This window comes from Bos javanicus, chromosome 13 (genome assembly GCF_032452875.1).
Source record: "Bos javanicus breed banteng chromosome 13, ARS-OSU_banteng_1.0, whole genome shotgun sequence".
Taxonomy (NCBI): domain Eukaryota; kingdom Metazoa; phylum Chordata; class Mammalia; order Artiodactyla; family Bovidae; genus Bos; species Bos javanicus.
In genome coordinates this window covers 19,193,448-19,214,799 of record NC_083880.1, presented here as the reverse complement: position 1 = coordinate 19,214,799, position 21,352 = coordinate 19,193,448, and the positions used below count along the sequence as shown (strand labels likewise).

At 41.6% G+C, this 21,352-nt stretch overlaps 1 long non-coding RNA gene across 1 annotated transcript in view; it reads right to left on the bottom strand.

The window, feature by feature from the left end:
* Positions 1–311: 311 nt before the first annotated feature.
* Positions 312–21,352, bottom strand: part of LOC133259016 (uncharacterized) — a 39,102-nt gene continuing 18,061 nt past the window's right edge. The window contains exons 5-6 of the long non-coding RNA XR_009740231.1: positions 20,629–20,702; positions 312–547 (exon numbers count right to left, since the gene is read on the bottom strand). This is a non-coding gene — a long non-coding RNA (uncharacterized LOC133259016). The remainder of the gene's footprint in view (positions 548–20,628; positions 20,703–21,352) is intronic.

The following is a 21,352-nucleotide window of genomic DNA, read 5'->3' as shown; positions in this document are numbered from 1 at the left end:
GACAGCACTGTGACACAGGCTTGGCGAGTACAGGGGAGAAGCAAAGCCCCCTAGCACATGTCTGGTAAATTTTCGTCCTCTTGGTGAACCTGGAACACAAGCAGAGGGTGAGGTTCTCTTCCAGCTGGTTCTGGGGACCCTGCTACAAGAAGTTCTCTTACTAGGACCAAAGGCAGAGTTCAGAGAGGCCCACTGAGAAACAAATCTGATGGGTTCAAAGCAAGAGAAATACTGCCTGATTCTAAAAGCTTTCTCATCCCCAAATGAGGCTCAGCATTCTCACCAGTTGAAACTAGGAAGAAAATGGATTTTTCCCCCCTCAAATCCTGATAAACAGTGGGGCCAGGATTCAAGCACAGACCAGGTAATTTGTTGCATAGTGATGCTTTATTAACTACATAGAAACCACACAGAAACCTCATCCCACTCCTGGGTTCACTTGTTTGTTGATTATTGTTGCTGCATTACTGTTGTCTGGAGCGAGATGGACTCTTCCTTAGGAGGGTTGACTGGGTGGGTGACTCTCTCCTTCAAGGGTCTTGGGTCCCTGTGGGGAGACCAGGTGAGTAAGCTGTGTTGATGAGTAGCCCAAGCTGACTTCAGTCTGCATGGACTACGCCTGACATAGAGAAAGGGGAACTAGGCATAGAATAACGAGATGAGATGGTTCAATAGTTTAAGAGTCTGCACTTCCAGGGCAGAGGGCACAGGTCTGATCCCTGGTCAGGGAACTAAGATCCCACATGCTGTGCGGTGTAGCCAAAAATTTTTTTTAAATAATTAATTAAAAATAATGACATGACATGTTTACTGCATTCTTAAAACACAGTCTCAGATCATGTCTTTCTGCCTCAGTTGTCACCCCACAATGGCCTGAGGCCCTACACTGTGACCATCACCTCCCAAGAAGGGTCCTGAGAGAGAGACTTCTCTGGAGGGCAGGGAGCTTGGCTTGCTCATCTCTGTGGCTTGTACCCTGTGTGCTGTATTCCCGCAATTCCCAGAACAGCAGCTTCCATACCACCAGCGCTCAATAAATATTTATTGGAGTCAGTCTGCTGTAACCTTCTTCATACTAGCACTTTGACGATGCTAAACATCTTAGCCAGTCAACTTGAGAATAACAAAACTGTTTTTCTAAAGGAGGAAGCATATTTCCAAATGACACGTGTAAGCTTTTTCTGATTACAAAAGTAATACATATTCATGGTAGAAATTTGGAAAATTCAGAAAAGCATAAATAAAAAGTAAAATAATTAATACTCCCATCATTTACAAAAGAACCACTGTGAACAAGCTTATTCTTCCAGGTTTCTTCCTATGCCTCTATTCACATATATTATAAAACTGAGATCACAGCGATTACTATTTTTAATCTTTTTAACATAACTTATGAGCTCTATCATGCATGTCCTTAAATATTCTTGAAGAACATGATTTCTAATGGTTGCAATGTGTTCTACCATATGGATGCTTCAGCATTCTGTAATTTAACCAATTTCCTTTGTTGGGTATTTTGGTTGTTTTTAATTTCCCACTATTATAAATAAGGTTTCAGTGAACATCCTAGCACATAAATCTTTGCACCCATTTTAATTATTTCCATATGTGAAGTTCGTAGAAGTGGAATGGCTCAAGGACTAAAAAGCAAGAGTATATTGAAGATGAAAAATGATACGCAGGCCAGAGTCTAACTTCATCCATTTAGGGCGGTGAGGATGAAGGAACCATCTCTCGGGCTCAAAGCACAACCCTGACGTTTTTGGTTCGTCTTCCACTCTATGAGTAGACTATTCTGTTGAGCGTTGATGCCACTTAACAAAAGGAAGCTGTGGAGCCAGACAGACCTGTGTTCTAATCCTGACACCTCCGCTTGTCAGCCATGTGACCTTGGGTGATGCCCTGAGCCCTACTTTCTCCAAAGACACAGTGAAGATAAGAGAAAGAAGCGTCCAAAACTGCGAGCTTGTTCTCCTCTCTTTCTTACTAGCAGGACCCTGTTTCTCATTTGAGGAAACATTGTACCGAGTGAAGTTATGACAAAGTCAGGTTCCCTGGGCAGTTAAATGTGGCTAGAGGTGACCTTAAGTATTAATACTTAATCCTAAGATGTAGGGGGAAATTGTGGAACTCCTAGACAGACTTTTTTCCTAGCTTTTTTTAAGATTGGAATATAATTGCTTTTCAGTGTTGTGTTAGTTTCTGCTATACAACAATGAGAATCATATATATATATATATATATATCCCCTCCTTTTTGAGCTTCCCTCCCACCTTCCATAACACCAGTGTCCCCACCCCCCAGGTCATCCCAGGGCCCAGAGCTGAGCTCCCTGTGCCATACAACAGCTTCCCACCAGCCATCTATTTTACACATGGCAGTGTATAGATGTCAGTGCCACTCTCTCAACTGTCCCTCCTCCTCCGTCCCCCTCTGTGTCCACAAGTCCATTCTCTGCATCTGTGTCTATATTCCTGCCCTGCAAATAGGTTCATCAGTACCATTTTTCTAGACTCCATATATATGTGTTCAGTTCAGTTCAGTTCAGGTGCTCAGTCGCGTCCGACTCTTGGCGACCCCATGGACTACAGCACGCCAGGCCTCCCTGTCCATCACCAACTCCCGGAGTTCACTCAAAGTCATTGAGTCAGTGATGCCATCCCACTGTCTCATCCTGTGTTGTTTCCTTCTCCTCTTGCCTTCAATCTTTCCCACCACCAGGGTCTTTGCAAATGAGTCAGTTCTTCACATCAGGTGGCCAAAGTACTGAAGTTTCAGCTTCAGCATCAGACCTTCCAATGAACACTCAGAACTGATCTCCTTTAGGATGGACTGGTTGAATCTCCTTGCACTCCAAGGGGCTCTCAAGAGTCTTCTCCAACACCAATATTCTAAAGCATCAATTCTTCGGTGCTCAGCTATCTTGATAGTCCAACTCTCACATCCATACATGATTACTGGAAAAACCATAGCCTTGACGAAACAGAATTTTGTTGGCAAAGTAATGTCTCTGCTTTTTAATATGCTGTCTAGGTTGGTCAAAACCTTCCTTCCAAGGAGCAAACGTCTTTTAATTTCATGGCTGCAGTCACCATCTGCAGTGATTTTGGAGCCCCAAAATATAAAGTCAGCCACTGTTTCCCCATCTATTTGCCATGAAGTGATGGGATCAGATGCCATGATCTTCGTTTTCTGAATGTTGAGCTTTAAGCCAACTTTTTCACTCTCCTCTTTCACTTTCATCAAGAGGCTTTTGAGTTCCTCTTCACTTTCTGCCATAAGGGTGGTGTCATCTGCATATCTGAGGTGATTGATATTTCTTGCGGCAATCTTGATTCCAGCTTGTGTTTCTTCCAGTCCAGTGCTTCTCATAAGATACTCTGCATATAAGTTAAATAAGCGGGGTAACACTATACAGGCTTGATGTACTCCTTTTCCTATTTGGAACCAGTCTGCTGTTCCATGTCGAGTTCTAACTGTTGCTTCCTGACCTGCATATAGATTTATCAAGAGGCAGGTCAGGTGGTCTGGTATTCCCATCTCTTTCAGAATTTTCCACAGTTTATTGTGATCCACACAGTCAAAGCCTTTGGCATAGTCAATAAAGCAGAAATAGATGCTTTTCTGGAACTCTCTTGCTTTTTCCATGATCCAGAGGATGTTGGCAATTTGATCTCTGGTTCCTCTGCCTTTTCTAAAACCAGCTTGAGCATCTGGAAGTTCACAGTTCACATATTGCTGAAGCCTGGCTTGGAGAATTTTGAGCATTACTTTACTAGTGTGTGAGATGAGTGTAATTGTGTGGTAGTTTGAGCATTCTCTGGTATTGCCTTTCTTTGGGATTGGAATGAAAACTGACCTTTTCCAGTCCTGTGGCCACTGCTGAGTTTTCCAAATTTGCTGGCATATTGAGTGCAGCACTTTCACAGCATCATCTTTCAGGATTTGAAATAGCTCAACTGGAATTCCATCACCTCCACTAGCTTTGTTCGTAGTGATGGTTCCTAAGGCCCACTTGACTTCACATTCCTGGATGTCTGGCTCTAGGTGAGTGATCACACCATCGTGATTATCTGGGTCATGAAGATCTTTTTTGTACAGTTCTTCTGTGTATTCTTGCCACCTCTTTTTAATATCTTCTGCTTCTGTTAGGTCCATACCCTTTCTGTCCTTTATTGAGCCCATCTTTGCATGAAATGTTCCCTTGGTATCTCTAATTTTCTTGAAGAGATCTCTAGTCTTTCCCATTCTGTGGTTTTCCTCTATTTCTTTGCACTGATCACTGAGAATGGCTTTCTTATCTCTCCTTGCTGTTCTTTGGAACTCTGCATTCAGATAGGTATGTCTTTCCTTTTCTCCTTTGCTTTTCACTTCTCTTCTTTTCACACCTATTTGTAAGGCTTCCTCAGACAGCCATTTTGTTTTTTTGCATTTCTTTTTCTTGGGGATGGTCTTGATCCCTGTCTCCTGTACAATGTCACAAACCTCCGTCCATAGCTCATCAGGCACTCTGTCTATCAGATCTAGTCCGTTAAATCTATTTCTAACTTCCACTGTGTAATTGTAAGGGATTTGATTTAGGTCATATCTGAATGGTTTAGTGGTTTTCCCTACATTCTTCAATTTAAGTCTGAATTTGGCAATAAGGAGTTCATGATCTGAGCCATAGTCAGCTCCCAGTCTTGTTTTTGCTAACTGTATAGAGCTTCTCCATTTTTGGCTGCAGAGAATATAATCAATCTAACTTTGGTGTTGACCATCTGGTGATGTCCATGTGTAGAGTCTTCTCTTGTGTTGTTGGAAGAGGGTGTTTGCTATGACCAGTGCATTCTCTTGGCAAAATTCTATTAGCCTTTGCCCCCTTCATTCTGAATTCCAAGGCCAAATTTGCCTGTTACTCCAGGTGTTTCTTGACTTCCTACTTTTGCATTCCAGTCCCCTATTATGAAAAAGACATCTTTTGGGGATGTTAGTTCTAGAAGGTCTTGTAGGTCTTCATAGAACTATTCAACTTCAGCTTTCTCAGCATTACTGGTTGGGGCATGTGTTAATATACTATATTTGTTTTTCTCTTTCTGACTTACTTCACTCTGTATGACAAACTCTTGGGTCATACACTTTACACAAATGAATCAGTTTTGTTCCTTTTTACGGCTGAGTAATATTCCATTGTGTGTTTATATGTACTGTGCTGTGCTGTGCTTAGTCACTCAGTTGTGTCTGACTCTCTGTGACCCCATGGACTATAGCCTGCCAGGCTCCCCTGTCCATGGGAATTCTCCAGGCAAGAATACTGGAGTGGGTTGCCATACCCAGTGGATCTTCCCAACCCAGGGATCAAACCCAGGCCTCCCATGTTGGAGGCGGATTCTTTACCATCTGAGCCACCAGGGTAGCCCATCTATATATTACACAGACATAATTATCATACAACATCATGCAAGTTTAAGGTGTACAACATGATGATGTAATACACATATGTATTGCAAAATGATCACCTCATTGAGATTAGTTAACACACCCATCACCTCATGTACTTATCTTGTTTTGTGTGTGTGGTGAGAACATTTAAGATCTACCCTCTTAGAAACTTTCAAGTATAAGATACAATCTTATTAACTGTAGTCACCATGACTTACACGTTTTTCCAGGGCCCATTCATCCTCTAACTCAAGTTTGTACTTTTGACCAATATCCATTTCCCCCTCAACCCTGGAAACCACCAATCTGTTCCTTATTTCTATGAGTTTTTCTTGTTCAGATTCCACATATAAGTGAGATCCTACAGTATTCATCATCCTCTGTCTGACTTATTTCACTTAGCATAAGACTCTTAAGGTCCATTCAAGTTGTTGCAAACAGCAGGATTTCCTTCTTTTTAATGACTAAACAATACTTCTGCATGTATATGTATATGGCATTTGTAACATTTGTATAATGTGCCATATAAAAATATAATATAAACGTCATTTTCTTCATCCATTCATCTGTGGATGTACACTTGATCTGTTTTCGTGTCTTGGATGTTGTAATGCTGCAATGAACTTGGGAGAACAGCTATCTCTTTTTTACTTCTTTCTTTTTTTATTAAGGCATAATTGACATACAATATTATGTCAGTTATTATTATATTATTATATTTTTTCATTCCAATCCCAAAGAAAGGCAATGCCAAAGAATGCTCAAACTACTGCACAATTGTACTCATCTCACACACTAGTAAAGTAATGCTCAAAATTCTCCAAGCCAGGCTTCAGCAATATGTGAACCGTGAACTTCCTGATGTTCAAGCTGGTTTTAGAAAAGGCAGAGGAACCAGAGATCAAATTGCCAACATCCGCTGGATCATGGAAAAAAGCAAGAGAGTTCCAGAAAAGCATCTATTTCTGCTTTATTGACTATGCCAAAGGCTTTGACTGTGTGGATCACAATAAACTGTGGAAAATTCTGAAAGAGATGGGAATACCAGACCACCTGACCTGCCTCTTGATAAATCTATATGCAGGTCAGGAAGCAACAGTTCGAACTGGACATGGAACAACAGACTGGTTCCAAATAGGAAAAGGAGTTCGTCAAGGCTGTATATTGTCACCCTGTTTATTTAACTTATATGCAGAGTACATCATGAGAAACGCTGGGCTGGAAGAAACACAAACTGGAATCAAGATTGCCGGGAAAAAATATCAATCACCTCAGATATGCAGATGACACCACCCTTATGGCAGAAAGTGAAGAGGAAATCAAAAGCCTCTTGATGAAAGTGAAAGAGGAGAGTGAAAAAGTTGGCTTAAAGCTCAACATTCAGAAAACAAAGATCATGGCATCCGGTCCCACCACTTCATGGGAAATAGATGGGGAAACAGTGTCAGACTTTATTTTTCTGGGCTCCAAAATCACTGCAGATGGTGACTGCAGCCATAAAATTAAAAGACGCAAAAAAAAAATAATAAATAAATAAATAAAAGACGCTTACTTCTTGGAAGGAAAGTTATGACAAAACTAGGTAGCATATTCAAAAGCAGAGACATTACTTTGCCAACAAAGGTTCGTCTAGTCAAGGCTATGTCATGTATGGATGTGAGAGTTGGACTGTGAAGAAGGCTGAGCGTCGAAGAATTGATGCTTTTGAACTGTGGTGTTGGAGAAGACTCTTGAGAGTCCCTTGGATTGCAAGGAGATCCAACCCGTCCCTTCTGAAGGAGATCAGCCCTGGGATTTCTTTGGAAGGATGGATGCTAAAGCTGAAACTCTAGTACTTTGGCCACCTGATGCGAAGAGTTGACTCATTGGAAAAGACTCTGATGCTGGGAGGGATTGGGGGCAGGAGGAGAAGGGGACGACAGAGGATGAGATGGCTGGATGGCATCACTGACTCGATGGACGTGAGTCTGAGTGAACTCAGGGAGCTGGTGATGGACAGGGAGGCCTGGCGTGCTGCGATTCATGGGGTCGCAAAGAGTCAGACACGACTGAGTGACTGATCTGATCTGATTATGTCAGTTTCAGGTATACAGCATAATGATTCAATATTCATACACACTATGAAGTGATCAGCACAATAAGCCTAGTTAACATCTGTCACAATATATAGCATTCTTTTCTTGAAGTAAGAACTTATAAGACTTACTCTCCCAGCAACTTTAAAGTATGCAATACAGTATTATTAACTATAGTTGCATGCTGGAAATTATATTCCCAAGACTTGTTTATTTCATAACTGGAAGTTTGTACATTTTGACTCCCTTCACACGTTTTGCCCCCTCCCCATCCCTAGATAGCTGTTTGAGATAATGGTTTATTTCCTTCAGATATTATCCAGAAGTGGGATTGTTCGATCATGGTAGTTCTAAGTTTATTTTTTTAAAAATATCCATACTGTTTTCCATAGTGGCTGGCCCAATTTACATTTGGGGAAGACTTCCTAAAAGCAGGACTATTTGAGGAAGAAACTCTTTCACATTCCCTCCTTCCTGATGCTTGGAACTCAGATGTGATGGCTGGAGCTCTGGCAGTCATCTTGTGATCTTAATGAAGCAATTCTTTAAGAACATTAGAAAAGAAAAGCTAGTGTCCAAGTCCCTTGGGATACCATGGAGCTGTCACATTTGCCCTGGACTGACTCATTCACTTTCTTATAACTGTGCCAAGAAATATTGTTTAAGCCAGCCTTGTTTAGAATTTTCTCTTATCAGCAGCCAAACCTAATTCTAGTTGATGAGAATACCTCTATTACATAATCATTGTGAGGATTAAATAGAGTAATTTATTAATATGCTTGGCATAGAGCTGGCTCTCCGTGAAGGTTTAGTCCTTTGCTGTTCTAATTGTATCCAGTTTTTATTCCCAGCACATGCTAACCTCCTCCTGACCCTCTACCCCTTACCCTTTTCCCTCCCAATATGAAACCACAAAAAAGACCTACTCCTCCAACTTCCAGTGGAGACTTTCTTCCTGATAATCTTAGCAGTCTACCTGCTGACACAAATTTTTCCATTTTTCACCATTTTCTGCTTCCCTCCTTGAAGCCTAGGTTTCCATTGATTTACTGGGATTTCTGGACTTATATGCCTCTCTTAGGTATTCAGAACCATTCCTGATTTTCCAACAATTAATCCAGAAATTTACTTTCTATTTCTCATCTAGACATAGTCATAAACCACTCCAAATAGCTTCAAACAGCTATCATACACTCAGACATATTTGTGCCTGAAGTTCTAATTGACTGTTTAGATCACCTCACAGATCAGATCTGACAAATTCCCTGGTCAGAAGAAACTCAGAATACTTTATTCTCAATTTGGAAACCAGAAAAATAGCTAACTGTTCATCTAAAGTGCTGAGCATGCCCTACCTACCTATCTTCTACATTCTCTTAGTGGGCTGGGAACCCGAAATGATAACCAGGGCAGGGCCAATGCCTTGAATGGTGGGAATAAAATTAGTTTAACCAGTCAACAGAGTGACATTATGAAATGTGATCACAGTTGTTCAATTAAAAGGCAAAACCATTGTTTGAACTGAAAGTTGTCTTCAATTTTGGTTGCAAATATACGCAGAATTAAAGAGACTAAATTACATTTACTAAATAGGTTTAATATTGAAAAATTTGAAACAACTGAAATGTAGCAAGAGATTCATAAATATGTTATAAGCATAGATATAATCCTCAGTTACAAAAGTATAACTGTATATAAAGTAGATCGCAACAAGGAAAACATTTGTAGTATTAGGAAAATGAACTACACAGATGGCATACACAACAAGGCCATTCTATCCGTCTTCGTCACTGTAAGCTGCTGATTTTTCAGTTTCTCCCACACATTTGTGGAGCATTTTGGCACCTACTTCACAATGTTGCTCTCCACCCTAGTTCTGTTCAACCCTCCTGATGGCGTGGTTATCTGATATAATATGCATCCATGAATCTGGTGTATGGCTCTTCATATCTGGAATTCCAGTGTTCCACTATCCTAAGGTTCATGGCTTTGATCCATTTTGAGCTAATTTTTATATATGGTGTGAGATGGGAGTCGATCTTGACGCTCTCAATACTTGAAATTCTCTCTCTTCTTGACCTTCAATCTGGCTTCCCTCCAATTTTCACCCCATCTCACTTCACTTTCATTCTAGTTTTATAAAAAGTGTTGTTTTCTTTTCTACAGGTCTCTATTGTCATTGTTGATTTAATTTTAGACTCCCTTTCTTGACTGCAAGTTTGTGAACAGAAACCTCCATATTTGACTTTCTATTCACCAAAACCTCTGATGAAGCCTGGAACTCTGTGGGTATTAATCCATGTTTATGTGAAAAAACAAAGATGACGTCAGGAAAAAGTTTCAAAGTAAAATATAGAATACATATGTTTGTGTGTTTTATGCGTGTGTGCATACACACAGAGAGATATAGATCTTGTCTTTTTTCTTGTATTTTTTATAGTAAAGAAATATGGAAATAACAGGAAAACATCTGTATTTAAGGAGAAGAGGGAGAAGAGCTAAAATTCTGACAAACAGAAAAAATAACTTATTATGCTGACAACCTCATGTGGTTGTGAGATCAAATGAAACCATGTAATTGAAAGCAACTTTTATTTGTAGCTCTCTACAAACACAAGGTAAAGCTCTAAACAAGCCTCAGATGTTTATGCCCTTGTCATCATCCAGTAAAGTCTGAATTCCTTTAGGGAAAGACCCATTTCATGTGGCTCTCCTGCACCTCGCACCGTGTCTGGCAAAGAGCAATCCAAATTCTTTTGCTTATTCAATTAATATGTCTTGAGTAGGTACCACGTGCCAGACTATGCATTGTTCTGGAGACTATAAACATCTGCCGTCGTGACCTACTGTGCAGTTGAAACAGCGAATAGGTTTATATGAACAAAATTAAATCTGCTGGTGTTCTTGACATGCTGTCCTTTCATAATCTCAATGATGATGACCATGCAACATATTTCAAATGATTTTTAAGGAAGTGGGACCTCCCTGGTAGTCCAGTGGTTGAGAATCCACCTGCCAATGCAGGGGACACAGGTTTGATCCCTGGTCTGGGGATTTTCCATCTGCCACAGAGCAACGAACCCCATGTGCCACAATTATGACGCCTGTGCTCTAGAGCCTGTGCTCTGCGACAAGAGAAGCCACAGCAGTGAGAAGCCCACGCACCGCAACAAGAGTGTAGCCCTCGCTTGCGGCAACCAGAGAAAGACAATGAGCAGCAAGGAGGACTCAGTGCAGCCAAAGATAAAGGTTTGCTAATTAATTTAAAGAAAGAAAGGTGAAGAAAACCTAAGGCAATACTAGCAAAACCAAAACCTCTCAGGCATTTCCGGAGTACCTATTCTGGGTAAATTGCCCTAGAATCTGTGAGGAATAAGGGGATATCTGAGACTTGCCTCCTGCATAAAAGGTGCAAAGACCAGTGGAGAGAAGGGTAGAAGGGTAGGCTCTGAGGCATGCTGGAAGGGAGGCTTGAACAAAATGCCGAGACTGTTCAGGGCAGGGCAGGATGACAAGGAGAACATCATGTTATCTTAGGCACGTTTCTGCTCATGCCTACCTGTTGGGCCACTTAAGAGGGCTAGCTTTACAAAGAGATTGGGGCATCTGTGCAGTCATCTCCCTGCCCACACTGATGGAAAGATGGCTTCTGCAGGAGTCATCACTGAACACTGGGCTCCTGTGAACGTACTGGATGAGCCCCGAGTGTAGTGGGCTTTCCATTTCTTCCAGAACAAGTAAGTGGGCAGGACGGGAAGCTGGGGACCATCTAATCCAATCTCCCACTCTGCGCTTCATTAATTGTTTTTTATATCTCTGAGTCTATGACCTCACTCAAGGATGAATGTCTTTCCACCCCACCTTTCAGGAGACCCTTGGATTTTTTTGATGGTACCCATTGTTAAATAAAAAGTTGAAGAAATGAGCATTCAATTAAATATATAACTCAGACAATCTGTTTTATCAAAGCAGATTGATCATAAATCAGAAGAAGAGGTACATTCCGAATCATATACATGAAACAGAAACTTGGCAATGGGCCCATCCTGGACTGCCATCCTCCCAGGTCTATACAAGGTCAATATGGTAATTCATTTCCAGAAATTACTTAATTCTAGTGTCTGTAACCAAATGGTGATTTATCTTCAAGTACAGAAGCATGTCATGTCAGGTAAAACTGTTATTTGAAAATTCAAGTTTACACTCAGGTGAATTGTTACTATATCATAAAACTGACTCTTTTATAGAAGGAACATTTCTTAAACACGCTAAAATTGGACTCCACTGACAAAAGCCCTCTCTCGCTACCTTTCCTAGAGCACTGTGCCTACCCAGAGCTGGGCGTATCTCTACAGAAACCTTCCGCTGCGGTCAGCAGATAATGTCTGTGCTCAGGCAAGTTCCAAAAGTCTGAGTGGTAAAAGTCTTTACGCTGCCAAGCCAGACTGCTGGAGGTCAGTCGTAACTTCCTTTCAAATTATTGTAATTAATAACAGATTTTCTTCCTGTTATTGACCCAGGCATAAATGCAGGCTTGAAAAATAGCCAAGACGGATTTACATGATGCCCTACAAGAAAGTTTCCCTCTATGGCACCAACATAAGCCTTACTCCAGATTTCTGGCAGAGCGCATCTCCGTTGCCTTGCTCCAGCAAAGTGGGCCTACGCACACTGCAAAATAAACTCGGAGAATGCTCAGCAATCTGCTGGCGGAGGTGCTTGCTAAGTGAGCAGCTCTCCCCTCCGCCAGCCAAAGCGTGATCATTTCTCTGTTCACCTCATTTGCATTATCTAGTGAAAAATGCACAACCTTGGACCATATTTGAAGCCATGAATTTACTAGAACTTGACAATGAGAAGTCAAACCCAGTATGGAGGACTTCTCTGAATGCCTGTTCAATGATACAGGACAGCAGACACATTTTATGATGATGTGGGTGACATGCTTTATCTGTAAAAGTTTCATGCATTTATTTAATAAACATTTAACAAACACCAAGAAGACAAGGTAAGAATCTTACCCTTTGGTAGAAAGAGGTAGGTTGGAGGGCTGGCTGGTTGTGACACAGTCTGAGAGAAATGGATGCCCCTCTGGAGACAGGTTGATTCTATCTTGGGCTGGAGAATGGCTGGACTCTTTGTATATTTAATGTAAAATTTGGGGAGATAATCTACCCTGGTGACCCTATAAACATCCTTCCTTCCTTGTGCAAACATGAAAGCCTTCAAATGATGATCTCCTTAACAGAGACACAAATCTGTTGTTTTTTTCCCCTAGAATTGAAAGTGTGTTTGGAAGAATCCCAGTGACAATGAAAACTCTTGTTTTGTTTTGTTTTCCAAAAAAGAAAAGGCTATCTTCTTTTGTGCAGATGTAGGACATTTTACAGCCTTTCTTACTCTCCTGAGCGATCTCTTTCCTATTGGAAGTTTGGTGCTGCACGTAAGCTGATGATACCTAATTTCCCCTCTACTCTTTAAAGGAAGAAAATGATAGCCAGACCGGGCACAAGACATTGCCATCTGTAGGCATTGCTGCTGCTGCTAAGTCACTTCAGTCGTGTCCGACTCTGTGCGACCCCATAGAAGGCAGCCTACCAGGCTCCCCCGTCCCTGGGATTCTCCAGGCAAGAACACTAGAGTGGGTTGCCATTTCCTTCTCCAATGCATGAAAGTGAAAAGTGAAAGTGAAGTCGCTCAGTCGTGTCCGACTCTGTGCGACCCCATAGACAGCAGCCCACCAGGCTCCTCCGTCCATGGGATTTTCCAGGCAAGAGTCCTGGAGTGGGGTGCCATTGCCTTCTCCGTTGTAGGCATTAGAAGAAACCAATTTAATTTTTAGGATTTTCCAAGTCTTCGAAGCTAAAGGCAAAGAAGAGGGGGAACCAGCATAGACTTGCTGGGATTCTGGAAGTGATTTTTCTCTCTTATGTAAACTATTAAGATGATGGAAACTGACATCATTATATTTACTCCATAAGATCTTGTTTTGTAATTGCATTTGAATATAGTAATATATTACAGCAAAGGAAATAAGGAAAAGTAAGATGGGATGCTCTGTCAGTGTGGGAGCTGAGAGACACATTCACAGCAACCTGGACTTCTGGTGGGGGGTTGTGGACATCGAACATATCAGGGAATCAGAAGCCATCAGCAAATCCAACATGTTGTCAATGTACAAAGTTGTTCTGGGCTCCCTACAGAAAGGCACAAGCAGAATCAATCAAACTTGGCTTTAATGAAGACACGAGTCAATCATTAGAATTAGCCAGGGCTAATTCTAGCACTGTCTAAAACAAAAACCAAAAAAAAAAAAAATTCAATTTATTGTCTTCTGGTCCTCCTCTAAAATGTAACTATCAGCTTAATTAGAAAAAGACTTCATTCATCCAAGACAAATGAGGAGACTCATCGCTGATGTGAGGAGGGGTAAGAATTTCTATAACTCCCAAGAATGTATTTACAGAATTACACAGCCTCTGATGAAATTCTCATTGCATCCCACTCGTGGAGGTAGCGGAAGGGAGTTATCCTCATCTTTAAATGAACAAATGCCGAGAATATCCCACCCAATAGCCTCTCTCCACAGAGCAAGGAAATGTGTGATTTTGGGGACTGAATGCACATTTAGCTTCCTCTTTCTGTGTTGGCTATATTTCTCAAATTCATTTTTATTGAACTGGTCCAGCTTAAAATGTAATTGGCTTCAGAGAAGACAAAAATAGGTCTCCTAACAGTTGTACTGAATTTTTAAAATGTAAAATAGAAAAATTAAATGATGCGAGCACACTGATTCAAGGATGCCAGTTCCAGCCCACGTTATATCCCACACATGTGCAGTTCCATCCAGATGGTATATCTTTCCTTTTAAGATGCCCAGAAAATGATTACATGTGTAACCATATTAAGCAATTTATCATTTGGCTTGGAGGGAGCAATTTTACCTACATTACAGTTCTGCATTTTATTTTTTTAATTTTTATTGAAATGTAGTTGATTTACAATGTTGTGTTAAGTCTCAGATGTACAGCAAAGTAATGCAGTTATACATATATATGTTCTTTTTTACATTCTCTTTCTTTATAAGTTATTACAAGATACTGAAATAGTTCCCTGTGCTTTAGAGGAGGTCCTTGATGGTTATCTATTTTGCATATAGTATTGTGTATACGTTTATCCTTAACTTCGAATTTATCCCTCTTCTCCACTTTAATGTAAGGAAAGCCAATACATGTAGTTGCACATTTAGCAAGAGTTCCTATGAGGGAACTTCCCTGGTGAGCTTCCCTGGTGGCTCATACGGTAAAGCATCTGCCCGTAATGCGGGAGACCCAGGTTCGATCCCTGGGTTGGGAAGATTCCATGGAGAAGGAAATGGTGACCCACTCCAGTACTCTTGCCTGGAAAATTCCATGAACTGAGGAGCCTGATAGGCTACAGTCCATGGGATCGCAGAGTCGGACGTGACTGAACAACTTCACTTTCACTTTCCTACCAGGGAACATCTATTAAGGATTCGCTTGCAGGTATGGCTGTAGTGAGTGTTCAATAGAGCTCACATGTGTCTGAGGAAGCCAAGTACCTTCCTGTAAATCACATACCATGAAACATCTTATTTTGTCCTCAGAATTCAGTTTTCATGTACAGACTAAATTTTTAATGATGGTCTTTTTATGTTTCCCCACCAAAATATCATTCCCAGAATATTCTTAAGAGGCAAAAAAGCATATAGTCATTTAGACTCATCCATTTTTTTTTCAGTTCAGCTTGCATTTTTATATTAAGATCATAATGTATTATATTAATAAAACGACTCTGTGTGCAGTGATGGCTCTAGTTACCTGATGGGTTGTAAAAGCGCTTGTGTTTCTTCATTCAGATTTTTTTTCCTCATTTGAGAGCAAGTCAGGGCAGTTGGTATGAATCAAGTCCCCAGACCAGAGAAGAGCCCCACAGGTAAAAGGTCATGGGAATGACTCAATTGCAACACAAAGGAAAATGGTCAAAATGGTCCACGCAGTAATATTTCTCCTTAACCCTTTCCCAATCTCCTTTGTAGAATGCAGCCCATACCCTTGAGATGCTTGGAAGGGAAAATACCTTCTCTCCAATATTTCTGTGGAAGATTGTTATAGGGCCACAAACCACTTGCCCTTGTAGGAACTCCTAGCAGAGAATTGAGTGTAGACAGGCTTCTCCAAAGAGGAGGATGAAAAATTGTTCATCTTTCTCTGTTCCTTGTCTCCAATCCTCTTTCTGCTCTAAGTGCCTCTCTTTTTTTTTTTAACCTCTAACACACACCTCAAATACCTTTCCCCAGTGTGGTCTAAACTCCCCTTTCTTTAATCTTGGAGAAGGAAATGGCAATCCACTCCAGTATTCTTAACCTGGAGAATTCCATGGACAGAGGAGCCTGGCGGGCTACAGTCCACAGGGTCGCAACAAGTCCGACATGACTGAGCGACTACACTTTCTTTAATCTAGAATGTGATTCAACTGCTCCGTCCAGTCTTCTTTACTTCTTCCAAAATAAGCCTCTAGAGGATCCTTCACCTCTTTCATTGCCAAGATTTTCCATTTGCTCCTTTGACAAAAGTACTATAGCACCCGTGTCCTCTCCATTCTTTGTTTGGTGTAAAACGTGGCACATCCAAGCTGAATTGGATAGCGTTGAGATGTTCATGGAGCCAGTCACAGCCATGCTCCACCAGCAGTCCCTGCCCTCCGAGACTGCCCTGCAGAGATCTCCCACAGCACCAGAGTGCAGCTTTGTGACATGAATAGCCCTCTCCAACAGCATCCAAGGTAGAGAACCAACCAGAATGGGGATTTGGGCTAGACATGCAAGGAATGGTCAGTTGGTATCATAAGAATGGAACAAAAAGAAAGACACATCATGACAAAAGATTGTGCTAATCTTAAGGGAGCACCTGTGCTGTGCTTAGTCTCTCAGTTGTGTCCAACTCTGCGACCCCAAGGACTGTAGTTCATGGGGATTCTCCAGGCAAATACTGAAGTAGGTTGCCATGCCCTCCTCCAGTAGATCTTCTCAACCCAGGGGTCGAACCCAGGTCTCCCACATGGCAGGCGGATTCTTTACCGTCTGACTACTGGGGAAGCCCAAGACAGCACCTGGCCTATCTCTATTTCCATGGCTTCCATACTGCTGCTGCTGCTGCTAAGTCGCTTCAGTCATGTCCGACTCTGTGTGACCCCATAGACGGCAGCCCACCAGGCTCCCCGTCCCTGGGATTCTCCAGGCAAGAACACTGGAGTGGGTTGCCATTTCCTTCTCCAATGCATGAAAGTGAAAAGTGAAAGTGAAGTCGCTCAGTCGTGTCCGACCCTCAGCGACCCCATGGACTGCAGCCCACCAGGTTCCTCCATTCATGGGATTTTCCGGGCAAGAGTACTGGAGTGGGGTGCCACTGCCTTCTCCAGGCTTCCATACTAGCCCACATCTATCTTGAGTGAGTGTTGCTTAAGGTAGAAAATGCCTAGTTAAATTGGTACTAGCCCATCCATTTTCTCTTGACACTCAACCTCCTTCGCCCCTCCTCCTACATCCAGGAATCCCAATACTGTTGCTGATGGTTCTAGAACTTTCTCTCCACCCTTAACCCTTGCTTCTTCAGCAATGCATCTCCACTCACCAACCATGGAGGTTGTTAGACACAGCTAAAGGGCACAGACAGACACAGCTAAAGGGCACACTCCTATTCCATCTCTTGAACTCACAAGACTGTCCTAAAGACACTTTAGTTAAATGCACTGGCTAGCTGAGTGCATATGAGAACAGCTGGGAAAGACATGTATGAAATATAGAAGGCAAGCAGTTTTTGGAGCTGGTATCTAGGATCTAGTGGAGGTCAGAACAAGTAAACATGTAATCGCTTAACTAGTTCCAGAAGACAGTTTAAGCAAATGAGGAAGACTGGGGGTCAGAACCAGTGATTAAAATATGGTTCAGAGTAGTCTGGAGTGATAATTCATGGACCATTTGGGAAATGCAATAGGTGCCTGAATGAAGATGGTTTTTCATGATGACCATTTTCATCTCCCGGAGTTTAATCGGCAGTTTTCTTTTTCCTGGAAATTTTATTTTTTATGTTTATTTCTGGTTCCTGATATTGGATTAAAAGCAATGAAATCAACCCGTCTTAAATTGTACTAAGTAGTGTTGAGCCCTCTGCTAGTCTGCAATTTATTATCTGGCCCATCTTTACCACCCCAGTGATGGCTTGCTTTGCAATAATGTTGCAGTTTAAAGCATTTTGATAAAGGGTAGATAGAGCCTATTGTGAAGGAATGAAATTTGTGTTTCTACAATAAAACAAATGTTGTTTTGTCTTTTAAAGCCAAAGAGACTCTCTCCTCCAACCCCTTTAATTTGATTCCACTCTGAAAAACTATCTCCTTTCCTTTGCTTCACTGGAAAATGGTATTCTTATGTAAAAGCTGATGTAGACACTTTTATTTCTTAACCCAAATTTTTGTGTCCTGTGTCCCAGCAAGTGATCAAGTCTACTTACAATGGTTGTCAGAATCTCAAGTGACCCACTGCCCCCTCTTTCCAAACAGCTCATTGTCAACAAAACTCAGGGACACCAGGGAGATCCCATAGATTAAAATTTCATTTGCTATAGAATGCAAGTACTTGAACTAAAGGAAACCAGTCAAAGTTAATTTGGCCTTAAAATCCCCATTGAGAAGTAAAACCTATCTTTGATATTTACTTTGTGGCAGAAAATATTCCTTCAATCAGTCAAAAACAACAAGGAAACTTCTTGGAGATGCATGAACTAAAACATCATCAGCTCTACTCTAATTCTGTAATTATCTCTAATTATTCGGGACAAAATTAATTTTAGTTTAGGTATGTATGTGAGCAGGCTTCCCAGGTGGCGCTAGTGGTAAGAACCCACCTGCCAATGCAGGAGACATAAGAGACGTGGGTTTGATCCCTGAGTTGAGAAGATTCCTGGAGGAGGGCATGGCCACCCACTCCAGTACTCTTGCCTGGAGGATCCCACAGATGGAGAAGCCTGGTGGGCTACAGTCCTTGGAGCCACAAAGAGTCAGACATGACTAAAGCAATCTAGCATGCATGTACCCACATGTGTGTGAGCACACACATACAACTATGGGTTTCACAAAGCACGTGCAGAAAAAAACAGGGACTTGAAAAGCAAGGTGAAGCCAACAATATTAGAAACAAACAAAAATCGGGAATTACTGGACTAGACAATGTACACAGATTTTTGTCTTTTGCCTTGGACTGCAAGGAGGTCAAACCAGTCAATCCTATAGGAAATCAGTCCTGAATAATCACTGGAAGGACTAATGCTCAAGCTGAAGTTCCAATACTTCGGCCACCTGATGCAAAGAACTGACTCATTGGAAAAGACCGGGATGCTGGGAAAGATTGAAGGCAGGAGGATAGGGGGATGACAGAGGATGAGATAGTTGGATGGTATCACCGACTCGGTGGACATGAGTTTGAGCAAACTCCAGGAGTTGGTGATGGACAGGGAAGCCTGGTGTGCTGCAGTCCACGGGGTCGCAAAGAGTCAGATACGACTGAGCGACTGAACTGATACTTTTCAACATTAAGTACCACTCGAACTGCACGATGACCGGGTTCTCTTCTTTCTCTGCTTCTCACATGATCTCTGTCTGCTTAGCAGAGCACAACTTCAACAGGAAATAGAACAGAACAAGATGCAGATCATCCTGGCTCTGGGTCATGGCTGTAAGCCCAAGACTTCAGGTCAATGCCTGGCTGAGAGGGAGGGGTCTTGTCAGACCCAGACATCAGTCCACAGGGGGCTGGCGGTCCTGCTGCCTCCCTCCCTCTGAAATAGAGTTATCCCGGACAGTGACAGATGACCAACCCCGAGGCGACAGTCCGTGGCTGCCTCCAACAGACAGAGAGCCTGCAGAGGGAAGGAGAGCCACATCACCCATTTCAACTGGGTCAATAGCTGATCTTTGTTTTCAAAACTGCCCTCAGGCTACCAGGGTTTTACTCCTCCAGTTTCTTGGCTGAGCTTTTTGGAAAACCAACCACGCCCATTTCCTACAAACTGGCTTAAAGCGGCAGACAGGTTACAACCATCTCAGCTCACATGAGATGAGTAACTCTTTCTCTGATAAGAGACTTGTGCCTTCCCACTCCAGACCAGGAGTCGTGTTCCATTTAGAATGTTATCTCTTTTAAGGAGGACCCTGTCTCTTCTTGGCTTCATTTCAGTTCGGTTCAGTTCAGTCGCTCAGTCATCTCCGACTCTTTGCAACCCCATGGACTACAGTACACCAGGCTTCCCTGTCCATCACCAACTCCCGGAGCTTACTCAAACTCATGCCCATTGAGTTGGTGATGCCATCCAACCATCTCATCCTCTGTCATCCCCTTCTCCTCCCACCTTCAATCATTCCCACATAATAGAGAAATGTTAATAAATATTTAAAATGGGTAACTAGCAAGGACCCATTGTATAGCACAGGAAAAACTGCTATACCCAAGTATTTAGTGCAGGGAACTCTGCTCAATATTATTTAACAACCTAAATGGGGAAAGGATTTGGAAAAGAATAGCTACGTGTGTATGTATGACTGAATCACTTTGCTCTACACCTGAAACTAACACCACATTGTTAATCAACTCTACTCCCATATAAAATAAAAAGTAAAAGCAAAGAAAGAGTATGTTATCCTTCTCCACTCATGTTTTTGGGCCCCTTAAGTACAAAATGTTCTGATATCTGATAGATTATAATGATGATTCACAGGGAGAACAGAAGCTGGCTCTTGGGTGCAAATGACACATACAAAATTAGTTGACTTCATCAGCTATTTGCATCTAGAATCAATAGCTCTCCTGGTTGGTGCCTCCCAGGTTTGACTATCTGGCCTGTTGATTTACACTCTCAGCATCCCCTTGCTAACATCTTGCCTTCAACACACGAAATGAGACAAGGTGGCCTCGTCTAATTCTCACTGCTCTAAGGCAATCTGTGCACTTACGTCTTTGCTAAAAATGTCTCCCGAAAGGTCCATCTAAAGAATCTATTTCCCACTTACATACTATTAAGTTAAAAAAAAAAATCAAATATTTGCATACAATATTTACCTGAGTTTATATGTTGAATCACTGAGACACAACACCGTATATGAATCATCTATTACCCAAAACTTGGGAAGGGTCTGCATGACAAAGACATGTAGAAAATAAAGACAAATTGTTAGCATTATTTGGAAGAAAAAACAAGTGATATGCTACCTAAATGTTTAGGACACAAAAAGTACTTCACAGAATGTTCCTTTGTGTTATGATGTCTGTCCTGATTTTTCCAGGTAAATTTGATTTACTGAATAAAGGACAGAGTAGGCTGCCACTTCCCTCCCCTGACATGGTACACTAGCCTAGAGACAGTTGTTCTGTGGTTTTCAAGTTTTGTATATTTTGGCAAACTGATCAGAGACGAACCTTACTCATCTCATTTCACAGCTCTCTCATAGGTTTTTTATATGCAGTGAAGATTGGTGTGTTGTTTTGTAACCTACATTGAGTAGCAAAATACTAAATTTTTCCTTCCTGATTTTAATAAATGTACCTTAAAAAAAAAAAACCTTGGGAATTTACCACATATTGGATTTTTAAGAATTCAATTATCAGATTAATTATTCATTTCGAAAATATTAAGGACCTACCACCTACTAGACACCGAAAAAGTAAGAAGAAAAGCTATGGTCTTTGTTCCACAAAATTCCCATACTACAAATGGCTGAAAATGAACCATTATCTGGTTAGGTAATACTGGGTCATTTTAGCAAAGGAAATGTTGAGAGACAAG